At 40.8% G+C, this 12,428-nt stretch overlaps 1 pseudogene; it reads left to right on the top strand.

Moving 5' to 3' along the window:
* Positions 1 to 3,436: 3,436 nt before the first annotated feature.
* On the top strand, positions 3,437 to 12,228 carry LOC132903579 (zinc finger protein 84-like; annotated as a pseudogene).
* Positions 12,229 to 12,428: the final 200 nt, after the last annotated feature.

The following is a 12,428-nucleotide window of genomic DNA, read 5'->3' as shown; positions in this document are numbered from 1 at the left end:
ATCCTTTCCCGGCTTGGGCAGCATAATGGTTCTTGCGTTCTTCCAGGTTGCGGGGAAGTGACCCGAGCGCAGTATGCCGTTAAAGAGGCGCGTGATCGCCGCGATTGCTCGCGGCGGAAGATGACGTAGCGCCTCGTTGGTGATTCGGTCTGCGCCCGGGGCTTTCCTGGGCTTCAATTTCGGCAGCATTCGCTGCACCTCGCCGGGAGAGAAGACCACCGGGTCTTCCGTCGGCTCGAGCGGCTGTGTGAGAAGCTCTCGCACTCGATCGGTGACCCTCCGATTGTGCTCCTGGTCGGTCACGGGGTTCGGCGTGAACTGGCGCTCCAGGTGGTCCACAAGGATGTCCGCGCGGTCTTTCGCACGAAATCGTGGGAGGCCGTCAGGGCCCAACAGTGGCCTGGTTGGTTGGGGCTCTCGCGAGAGCTGACGGCATAGGCGATGGACAGAGGGGATGCCATCGCCCACAGTCAGCAGGTGATTCTCCCACGATTTGGCTGCGTGCTCATTCATGGCGTCCTTGACGTCTTCCACCAGGCGATTGAGACGTGATTTTAGGAGGGGGCATCTCGTCCGCATCCATTGTCTTTGGACTGCGCGCTTCTCCTCCACCAGGTTTTTGAGAGCCGGCGGCAGCGGATCGGGTTTCGCGCCGGCTGCGAGTTCTCTGGTGTTGGAGATAAGGGCTTCCTGGATGCGGCTGGTCATGTCGGAGGCTGCCTCCTCTACGTCTGCGGCTGTTGCAATCGGCCTGGTGGGAAAATCTTCTTGGAGGGCGTCCTGGAATGCCTCCCAATTTGTTTTGCGGCGGCATGTGGTCAGCGAGACCCTGACCGGGGCACTGTCGACTAGGACGAGGACGGGCCGGTGGTCTGACGGCAGATCGGGGAGCACCGTCTGTTGTGGCGGTGCTGGGAGTCCTTTGTAGACCAACACATCAAGGACATCGCAGCCGCCCTGAGTGTCGTAGTGAGTGGGCTCTTCTGGGCCTGCGATGTCGTAATGGTGGTCTATGGCGTCCTGCAGGAGACGTCGTCCTTCTGCGGTGTCCCTAGAGGAGTTCCAGTAGGTGTGCTTGGTGTTAAGGTCACCGGCCACGATGGTTGGAGACTCCGACCTCAGCAGCTTCCTAAGCTCCGCAAGGTTGATCTTCGAGTTGGGCGGGGCGTAGGTGGCAAATAGTCGGAGCTCTAGGCCGGCGACGCAGACCAGCACTCCAAGGGCGTAGAGGGACTGAAACTCCTCGACGGGGATGAGCTGGTGGACGACGCTCCTTTTCACCAGCACCGCGAGTCCCCGATAAGCGGCTCCAGTGGTGGGTGTCGTCTCGTCCTTTCTGTACGTGAAGTACCCCGGTACATTGAAGGGGTCGGTCCTGTTTAGATGGGTTTCGCTGACCAGCATGACGTCGACTTTTTGCTCGCGAAGGAAGTGGGCCACCAGTCTTTTCTTCCTCGCGAGCGTTAAGGCATTCCAGTGAACGATCCTCAGAGGAGCACTAAATTTGAGGCCGTGCTTGCATCCCTCTGAGGATCTCCGCCATCTGCTCGGGGAGCCGCTGCCGCCGACGCGCTATTTATAGGGACGCTGCCCCCGCCGCCGCGGCCGGCCCGTACCGTGCCGCAATACTAATATCGTGATATCTCCTAAACTATATGTCTAAATAACACACTGTAAACTGCAAAAATAATCTAAATTAAATGCTCGTGATGATGAACTTACTTATTTTGATAAGGATATATGTATTATTGGTTATATCACCAGTTAAACATCACCCAACGAATTAAATGTTTTTTTAATACAGAAAAGTAGTTTTTGTGACTTAAATAAAAAAGCTGGATATATGTCATCGCGGACTTTTTTGTAGAACTAATAAAGACCAATGTTTTTGCTATACATTGTTCTTACTTGTATCCAACGGTATAAGCGGCGCACGCACAAATGCAATCTTCAATTAGATTTTTTTTCTGACTTCTTGGACATAAATCGCTATAACTCAGCTTATATAGTTTCAATGTATTTCAATTATATATAAAAACCTGTCGGAGAAAATACTCTTTCTATTAGTGAAAACCGCATCAAAATCCGTTGCGTAGTTTTAAAGTTTTATGCATACGAAGGGACTACAGATAAAATGGGCGACTTTGTTTTATACTATGTAGTGATGATACGTAATTACGTTTTTATAAACCCTCAAGTAAGTAACAGAATTTTGAATGTACATCTTGAACATCGTAATCTCCATTGTATTATTTCAAGATCTAACGTACACCTGTAAATTAATTGCTATTTAATAGTAATGTCTCAATCCACTGCGCAAGATTCATAGATAGTCGAACTAGTTCTTACAGACGAGTGATACGGCGTTGTTAAAATCCATAATTACCATTTTTTGCGCCGTCGGTACTTAAATAGAGAAAACTTAGTATCGAAATTGATAAATGGTTAATACTAGTAAAATATCTGCCGTAAATAAAACGCTAAATCAGCAATCAGCTGATATTGACACAGGAGAATGGCAATGACAATGAGTCTGACAGATCTACAAAGACAGGGACACGCTGCACGTGCCCTTAGTGTCTGTCAATGTCAGACAGCAAGTGTGACAGTGACAGATATCTTTTTAAAACTACCTTCAAAATTATTAAAATTTAAGTCGATACCCGATACTCTAATACTTTAGAATAAAATATGTTTATTTACTAAAACTAAACCCTACTGAAGTAGATAGTGCTTATATAAGTGTTTTCTCGGCTTTTTGTCATGATTGTATTCTATTTTGACCAACTAAATTAAATTCTTACTACTAAATATCTAATTACACAGTCAGGTAACAGTTTTCCCAACGAACGTGTGGACGAAGTTTACGATGAAGATAGTGGCTAATATTAATTAATCATTATTCTGTGTGGTTTGTGAGGCGTACTGCAACAGTACCAAGTTGCTTAGTGGATAAAGCTTAGTAGGTACGCAAATACATAAAATCACATCTCTTTCCCACAGAGGAGGCAAAAACTACATCTTTCTTCCTCTTACCACGATCCCTGTACACTTCTTTCGCTTTACCCACATTCCTAACTCTTAATTAAAGCTCGTAGTTATAGACTTTTCGTCTGGACCAGGACTTCCTGTTTTGGTCAAGGTACGTTCATCTAGGCCTCCGCACTCGCCCGCGTTTATCAGGTTTTAGGAACTGAACACATTTGTTACGTGTTTAAGTGGTGACCCCTCAAATAATTTTCACGATTAAGGGGTTTGGAGGTAGGTGTGTATATCAACCTACACAAGTACTTACAACCTGCCCGAGTTGTTTGACACTACATACATCTATATATATATATATATATATTATATATATATATATATATATATATATATATATATATATATATATATATATATATATAATTTATATCCTTGCAGAAAACTTTTTGTGATGGACGGTGCTGTTGGTCAGGGTGGATCTCTGCCCAGCTTTGACGTTGGTAAGTTTAAGTTAAATAACGTGCAATAGCCACATAACATTTGACTTGTGAGCTGCATTGTTCCTGGCATATGCCCAACAATATTGTTGAGCATATGTCCACATACCCACATTGTCCATCTCGCAGCCACCACACGTGTCATTTCTGAACATCCATGACGTGAATATTGAATATTATGACGGCACCTTTACCTCGGCCGTGTACCAATGACTATTTACAAATTTACAAGTTTTAAAAGTACATTTGTTTGAAGGAAGAGTTACAGGAGATGGTAAACTGTATGCATGAAGCTTTAAAAGAGAAAGGAATGAAAGTGAACGTAAGTAAAACTAAAACACTGGTTTTTGAAATGGAGAAAGAAATGACAGCATGTAATATTTTGATTGGAGGAGAAAAAGTGGAGCAAGTGAAAGAGTTTGTATATCTAGGATCAAAGTTTACATCAGATGGCAAGTATGATAGTGATATTGAAAGGAGAGTGAACGCGGGGAACATGGTGAATGGAGCTTTGCATGCTTTTATGAGCAGCCAGAAACAGATCCAAAAAGGCTCGACTGGCTGTGCACAGGGGCGTGTTGGTCCCGACATTAATGTATGGGAGTGAAAGTTGGGTATGACAAAAGAAGCATGAAATAGGTTTTAATATATGTATTTATTTATGTTTAACTTATGCTTTCTTCTCAAGTCGGCTGATTAATCACAGATACTGCGTCAGCTGACACATCGGGAGCTGACAAACGGCAACCAGGTGCAGGAAGTACAACCAACAGGACACAGCGCGAGTCTCGACGAGAGTCAACGTCACGGAGTGGTCAGGGTCCACTCCAATGTGATGTCTGTGATAGACGTTTTAAATTTAAATCACATTTTGACCGACATTATAGAACTCACACTGGCGAAAAACCTTATGAATGTGACGTGTGTCAACGCAGATTTAATGAGAGGAGTAATTTAGAAAGACACCTTAGAACTCATACTGGTGAAAAACCTTATGAATAAGACGTGTGTCAACGCAGATTTAATGAGAGGAGTAGTTTAAAAAGACACCTTAGAACTCATACTGGTGAAAAACCGTATGAATGTGACGTGTGTCAACGCCGATTTAATGAAAAGAGTAATTTATTAAATCACCGTAGAACTCACACTGGCGAAAAACCTTATGAATGTGACGTGTGTCAACGCGGATTTGTTCAGAAGGGTGATTTAACAAAACACCGTAGAACTCACACTGGCGAAAAACCTTATGAATGTGACGTGTGTCAACGCAGATTTAATGTGAGGAGTAGTTTAAAAAGACACCTTAGAACTCACACTGGCGAAAAACCTTATGAATGTGACGTGTGTCAACGTCGATTTAAGGTGAAGAGATATCTAACAAGACACCGTAGAAATCATACTGGTTTATAATCTATGAAGCTGAAGTGTGTTATAAAATATGAAGTCAGAAGAGTAATTTCACAGTCCGTCTTAGATCATACAGGCAATTGAAAAACAGTGGCTCTATTTATTTATTATTTATGTATTACAATTTATAATTATGAATGGGAGATATAGTTGCCAACTGAAATTTTATTTGGGCTTATGTGAAGGACGGCGCAGGACTAGGCACTGTTACGACTCATTGCCTCACTGACTCACTTTTAGACCGTAATCACAGGCGCATCCTGCGCTCGGGTTGACTTTGTTGACTAAGAAAGGAACTTGTGACGTCGTGTCTGTGTCAGTCCTGCGCCTCACCCTTATATAAAGAGACTCGCGACGGCGGACGTCCTTCTTTTTGCCAGCACTGCGTCCCTAAGGATTTGTGCAGCGTGCCGCGGACTTCGGCCGACCTCAGTCTGACCGATTCGGACAGACTGGATTGAACTTGTGTAATTAAACGGCGAACTGCAGTGTGCCACCGACCGACGACTAGCGAACATTCATACGACCTGCGCTGCACTTGCGATTTAAGACCGTCACAGCCTTAGCTATACTAAATATTGCAGCTAGCTACCACACACGGAAATGAAACTGTAATAAATATTTCTTAATGGTGGGTGTTCAAGTAGAAATGCTGGTGACTTTAGCAACGATCTATTGACAAAAAACCACGGGAAGTTGGATGTTGACTGTTTATTTGTATGTCTGTTCATCGTGGTTCTCGAATAGATAAACTGACTTTTTGTTTGAATGTCATACGATAAAGACTGGCGGCTGCAGCTACAAAATATCGGATTACATAATGAATTATTTAGTCAAGACTCCCTCAAAGTCGATTCAAATTTACAATGTTGAAATTTGAGTTAGTTCACTGGGAAAACTGAAGACAAACAAACTAACAAACAACAAACAAACTAACTTACTACCGCAACTATAACTGAGATTGTTTCATTGGTATCTGACATAATTTCTATCGTTAACGATGTACGAAATCACGTGAACCTCCTTCAGAACCGTAAATCAGTCGCTGGTCGCTAGTCGGCCGCACGCTGCACGAGCCCTAAGGTAAGGTCGTGTTATCTCTAAGCGGGCTGCTCGCCGACTCTCACGACCCCATTACCTTCATAAAGTGTAAGTGCAGATAATAAATATTGATCTTTCCAATCTGGTTTTAACTTCTCTCTTCTCCATGTCCCTGTTTAGTGTTGCCGACCGATACCTAGTCCACTTCCACGGGTTTACTCAACTATCGATAGTAGGTTTGTGGATCAACTATGAATATGTGGCGACATCTCTACGCCACAAAAGTCACAACAGCCAATCAAAGAATCAAGCCAATGATTCAAAATCGCGCAAGCAAAGATTTCACGAATATGAGCATATATACAACCTCTGACACAACATCGTCGGAGCCCCAATTCCCCAGGCTCAACACCTAGCCTACAAAATTACAAGGCTTGAGAAGATTACTATACAATTATTAATTAATATTAATATCAGTGGCAGACTCGATTCTTACGTTTTTGGTAATTTACGACTTCCGAACTATTATGGGATCGTTTACACGCAAGAACTGACTTCAAATTAACCAACTTAAATGTACTTCGTCACTTTATCCGTGCAAAGTACAAAAGATAGTAGTAATAGTATATCTGTCGCAGAGAAATAAGGATATTATAGCGGGGCGAGATTGAGAAGTATAAGCCAACTACGGGATAACAACTTACTTCGGTAACTTATAAAAAGAAATACAAAACTCGCTCGCTAATAAGAGGTGCATACCGCACCGGTCCGCGCGTTGTTTAAAGACTGACTTGTTCAATGAGGCGCACGGGCGGTCCTCGACGCGGGCGCTGGGAACGGCGTGGTATGGATGAGGGGGCGGAGAGTGACGCGATGTCTCCCCGGCAGGGCCTACAATGTTGCCCGCTATAATATCAGAAATTTCACGAAATCCCTAGATATACCACGAAATCGCGGAAAATGGTGAATTTTCCTATTTAATACATCTTCTTACTAAAAAATTATTAGTGATATGACAAAATACTATTTCAATCTAGTGATATATCATTTCACTCATCTAAATCTAGTGAAATAAAGAATGAAAAAGGTTCGTGCTAAGTCCTTTTAAAAGTACCTACTTACATAATTGTTAACCTAAGCTAACTTTTTTCTACGTGTGGAAAGACCTTCGTCTACCCGGCCGGGTACAGGAAGCCGGACGGGTTATGTAGGGCTTGAACCCACTAAAACCACACGGTGCCATCGCCTACCGCTTCGTTGCCAGGAGCATGAGCTGCCCGCGCTCATATTCGTGACGCGGCGGCCGCTTCCACGGCGGCTTCCTTCCGTTCCCACTAGTGTCCGTTTGGGTAGAGAGAGGGAGAGAGATAAATTGGACGATTTTTACTCAGAGGTATCCGTTTTTCTGAAATTTCACTAGATTTAATTTAGTGAAACGACATTTCACTGACTAATTTAGTAAGAAGGCGTCGTAAATAAGAATATTCAACATATGCCGTGATTTCTTGATATCCCTAGGGATTTCGCGAAATCTCTGGTTACTTCATTTTCCTGCGACATATCTACATATTTCGAAGAAATTGTTCTATGGCAAATAAAAAAATACAACTATTTTCTTGTAAACATCATCTGAGTTTCATTTGCTTTGAAGGCTATACAAAGCTAGAGTCAAATGTCCCTGATATTGAGGAAGCATCATTTTAACCAGATACAAACATAGCTTTTTTTTGTTGTTCGACAAGTTTCATGACAAGCTTGACCTCAACAGCTGCGGCAGAGCCCTAGAGCTGGACAGAGATCCACGCTGACCGTCACTGATACTGATCGAAATATTGTCTGCTATACAGACTGACAGCCAATTTGACCAAGGAACAGTCTAATTAAATTTATCGAACACATTTTCTCAAACTTAAAAGAATTTAGTAATGATATCTCAGCACCTCAGTATTGTTGATATTTAATATAATGATGTTAATATAGATATTTAATATAATTAAATATGATATAAATATATTGATACATATTTGAGTTGTATCAAATGGCAAACAAACCAGCAGGCTAAAGATTAACTTAAAACACAAGTGACAAAATAAACCTAATGTCTGCTAAGCATACAAAGCTCTGGAATTGGTACTGTCTAGAGAACACTCAAAACTTTTGCGTTTATTTCTCCATGCGTACTTAAATAAAGAAAACTTATTATCGATATTGATAAATGGTAAATACAGGTAAAATATCTGCAGTACACAGAACACTAAATCAGCAATCAAATGATATTGACACAAGAGAGAGTGGCAATGACAATGAGTCTGACAGATCTACAAAGTCGGGGACATGCTGCCGTGCCCTTAGTGTCTGTCAATGTCAGACAGCAAGTGTGACAGTGACAGATATATTTTTAAAACTACCTTCAAAATTATTAAACTTTGAGTCGATACCCGATACTCTAATACTTTAGAACAGAATAGCTTTTTAACATGTTTTTATAATTTTTTAACTAACGAAATCAAATACCTTCCACTAAATATCTAATTACACAGTCAGGTAACAGATTTCCCAACCTTAGCCAGTCTGGTGAACGATGAAGATAGTGGATTTGTTATTGAGTTTCCTGCTGGAGTCACATTTTGCAGAAAGCTGTATCTCGGAAACCATTCAATGTGCGATTTTGGCTTAAGCATAGGTAACTATAATAGTGCTCAAATAATGCTAATTTGTGAAATAATTATTTTATCTAAAATGTCTTCTGTTTAAGAGTAATCGGAAATCCTAGAAGTAATTGATAAAACCTTCTAGAGCTTAAATGAAAGCTCTAAGTTGCTCACTGAAAGCTGCATTTAGGTCGCCTTGGTATTCTTAACAAATATAATAAGTTTCAGGAAAGGTAGTTCACGCATCAATCAGTAATTTCACTTTGACTGAAATTGAATAATGTCATATCCGATGCAAAGAATCTATTCAACCAAAGATATATACTTATGTACACATAACAAATTAATGCTTACTTGGAAATACATGTCCTGAAAATATCAGCTCCAGATGATGCTCATTTATAGATATATACAAAAAACGAAACAAACTAAATTACTAGCTAACCGACCAAATTCGAATTGGCACAAAAAAGCGACGGATTCATACATTTCAACGACATTCTTAAATGGGCAGTCTACTCTTGTTATCTGTACAGTCGTGCTGACTCTTTGACTGAAATTACTGTTAGATGCGTGAACGAACTTTCCTGAAACTTATTATATCTGTTAAGAATACCATACAAACATATGGTCACGTCTATATCCCTTGCGGGGTAGACAGAGCCAACAGTCTTGAAAAGACTGAATGGCCACGTTCAGCTATTTGGCCTAATGATAGAATTGAGATTCAAATAGTGACAGGTTGCTAACACATCGCCCTAAAAAGAATCCCAAGTTTGTAAGCCTATACCTTAGTCGCCTTTTACGACATCCGAGGGAAAGAGATGGAGTGATCCTATTCTTTTTTGTATTGGTGCCGGGAACCACACGGCACAGCACGGCTAAGTATACCAAGGCGACTTAAATGCAGCTTTCAGTGAGCTAGTGCTTCCATTTAACACCGGAACACAACAAGCCGCAACAGCGTCACTCCAGCGGAATTTATTTTTTCCGTTTATTTCCGAAACCTATTGCGTTTATGTGTTCGTTCACACGCAATAGTTTTACTTTAAATTATCTTACATACGTAAATAAATTTTCATAATCTCCCAAGAAAGTAACAGACATTTAAATGTACATCTTTAACATGTAATCTCCATTGTATTATTTCAAGATCTAACGTACACCTGTAAAGTACATAATTGCTATTTAATAGTAATGTCTCAATCCACTGTGCTCGATTCACAGATAGTTGAACAAGTTCTTACAGACGAGTGATACGGCGTTGTTGAAATCCATAATTACCATTTTTTCGCCGTGTGTACTTAAATAAAGAAAACTTATTATCGAATTTGATAAAAGTTAATATAGTTAAATATCTGCCGTAAACTGAACACAAAATCAGCAATCAGCTGATATTGACACAAGAGAATGGCAATGACAATGAGTCTGACAGATCTACAAAGTCGCTTAGTGTCTGTCAATGTCAGACAGCAAGTGTGACAGTGACAGATATCTTTTTAAAACTACCTTCAAAATTATTAAAATTAAAGTCGATACCCCATATTCTAATACTGTACAATAGAATATGTTTATTTACTAAAACTAAATCCTACTGAAGTAGATAGTGCGTATATAAGTGTTTTCTCAGCTTTTTGTCATGATTTGATTCTATTTTAACCAAAGTCTTGTGAACGATGAAGATAGTGGCTAATATTAATTAATCGCTTTTCTGTGTGGTTTGAGTGGCGTACTGCAACAGTACCAAGTTGCTTGGTGGATAAAGCGTAGTAGGTACGTACCTAAATACATAAAATCACGTCTCTTTCCCAGAGTGGAAGGCAGAAACTACATCTTTCTTCCTCTTACCACGACCCCTGTACACTTCTTTCGCTTCCCCACATTCATAACTCTTAATTTTTCACCTGGACCAAGACTTCTTGTTTTGGTCAAGGGACGTTCATCTAGGCCTTCCCACTCGACCGCGTTTATCAGGTTTTAGGAACTGAACACATTTGTTACGTGTTTAAGTGGTGACCTCCCAAATAATTTTTACGATTAAGGGGATTTGGAGGTAGGTGGGTATATCAACCTACATAGTACTTACCACCTGCCCGAGTTGTTTGACATTACATACATCTATATATATATAATTTATATGCTTGCAGAATATATAGATCTCGGGCAGGTTGTAAGTACTTATGTAGGTTGATATACCCACATATATATATACATATGTATATATATATAATTTATATGCTTGCAGAAAACTTTTTGTGATGGACGGTGCTGTTGGTCAGGGAGGATCTCTGCCCGGCTTTGACGTTGGTAAGTTTAAGTAAAATAAAGTGCAATAGCCACATAACATTTGATTTGTGAGCTGCATTGTTCCTGGCATATTGTTGGGCATATGTCCACATACCCACATTGTCCATCCCGCAGCCACCACACGTGTCATTTCTGAACATCCATGACGTGAATATTGAATATTATGACGGCACCTTTACCTCGACCAATGACTATTTTCAAAGTTATGTACATTAGTTTGATTACTAACCGATGCGTTTACGGTGAGGGAAAACATCGTGAGGAAACCTACACATTCAGATTGCGGAGGTCAGATGGGAGTCGCTTCGTGTAAAACCTGACTCACCTAATCTAGGGTCCTTGGTCAAAGGCATATCCCGGGCTCCTCTCCAGAGTGATGAGGATGCAACCTCGACTAAAGCCAGGTGATGAAAACCGTCTAAATTAAACAAACAATTTCAAAGAATTTTAGCATTTTGTTGTTTGAATTTGAAGTATGATTTAATATTTGTATTTATTAATTTTTATCTTATGCTTTCTTCTCAAGTCGGCTGATTAATCACAGATACTGCGTCAGCTGACACATCGGGAGCTGACAAACGGCAACCAGGTGCAGGAAGTACAACCAACAGGACACAGCGCGAGTCTCGACGAGAGTCAACGTCACGGAGTGGTCAGGGTCCACTCCAATGTGATGTTTGTGATAGACGTTTTAAATTTAAATCAGATTTTGACCGACATTATAGAACTCACACTAGCGAAAAACCTTTTAAATGTTACGTGTGTCAACGCAGATTTAATGAGAGGAGTAATTTAAAAAGACATCTTAAAACTCATACTGGTGAAAAACCTTATGAATGTGACGTGTGTCAACGCAGATTTAATGAGAGGAGTAGTTTAAAAAGACACCTTAGAACTCACACTGGCGAAAAACCGTATGAATGTGACGTGTGTCAACGTCGATTTAATGAAAAGAGTAATTTATTAAATCACCGTAGAACTCACACTGGCGAAAAACCTTATGAATGTGACGTGTGTCAAAGTCGATTTGTTCAGAAGTGTGATTTAACAAGACACCGTAGAACTCACACTGGCGAAAAACCTTATGAATGTGACGTGTGTCAACGCAGATTCAATGAGAGGAGTAAGTTAAAAAGACACCGTAGAACTCATACTGGTGAAAAACCTTATGAATGTGACGTGTGTCAACGCAGATTTAATGAGAGGAGTAGTTTAAAAAGACACCTTAGAACTCATACTGGTAAAAACCTTATGAATGTGACGTGTGCCAACGTCGATTTAATATGAAGAGCACTTTATTATCACATCATTTAACTCATACTGGTATAGAAAACCTATGAATGTGATGCGTGTCATAATATTTAAGTCAGAAGAGTAATTTCACAATCCATCATAGAACATACAGGCAATTGATAAACTGTGGCTCTATTTAATTATAATTTATGTATTACACTTTATAAGTGAATGTGAGATGACCCCGCAAACAGAAATATGCAAATAAGGGCTTATGTGAAGGACGGCGCAGGACCAGGCACTGTTA

Source organism: Amyelois transitella, chromosome 28 (assembly GCF_032362555.1).
Source record: "Amyelois transitella isolate CPQ chromosome 28, ilAmyTran1.1, whole genome shotgun sequence".
NCBI classification, from domain to species: domain Eukaryota; kingdom Metazoa; phylum Arthropoda; class Insecta; order Lepidoptera; family Pyralidae; genus Amyelois; species Amyelois transitella.
This window is presented reverse-complemented; position numbering and strand designations above follow the sequence as displayed.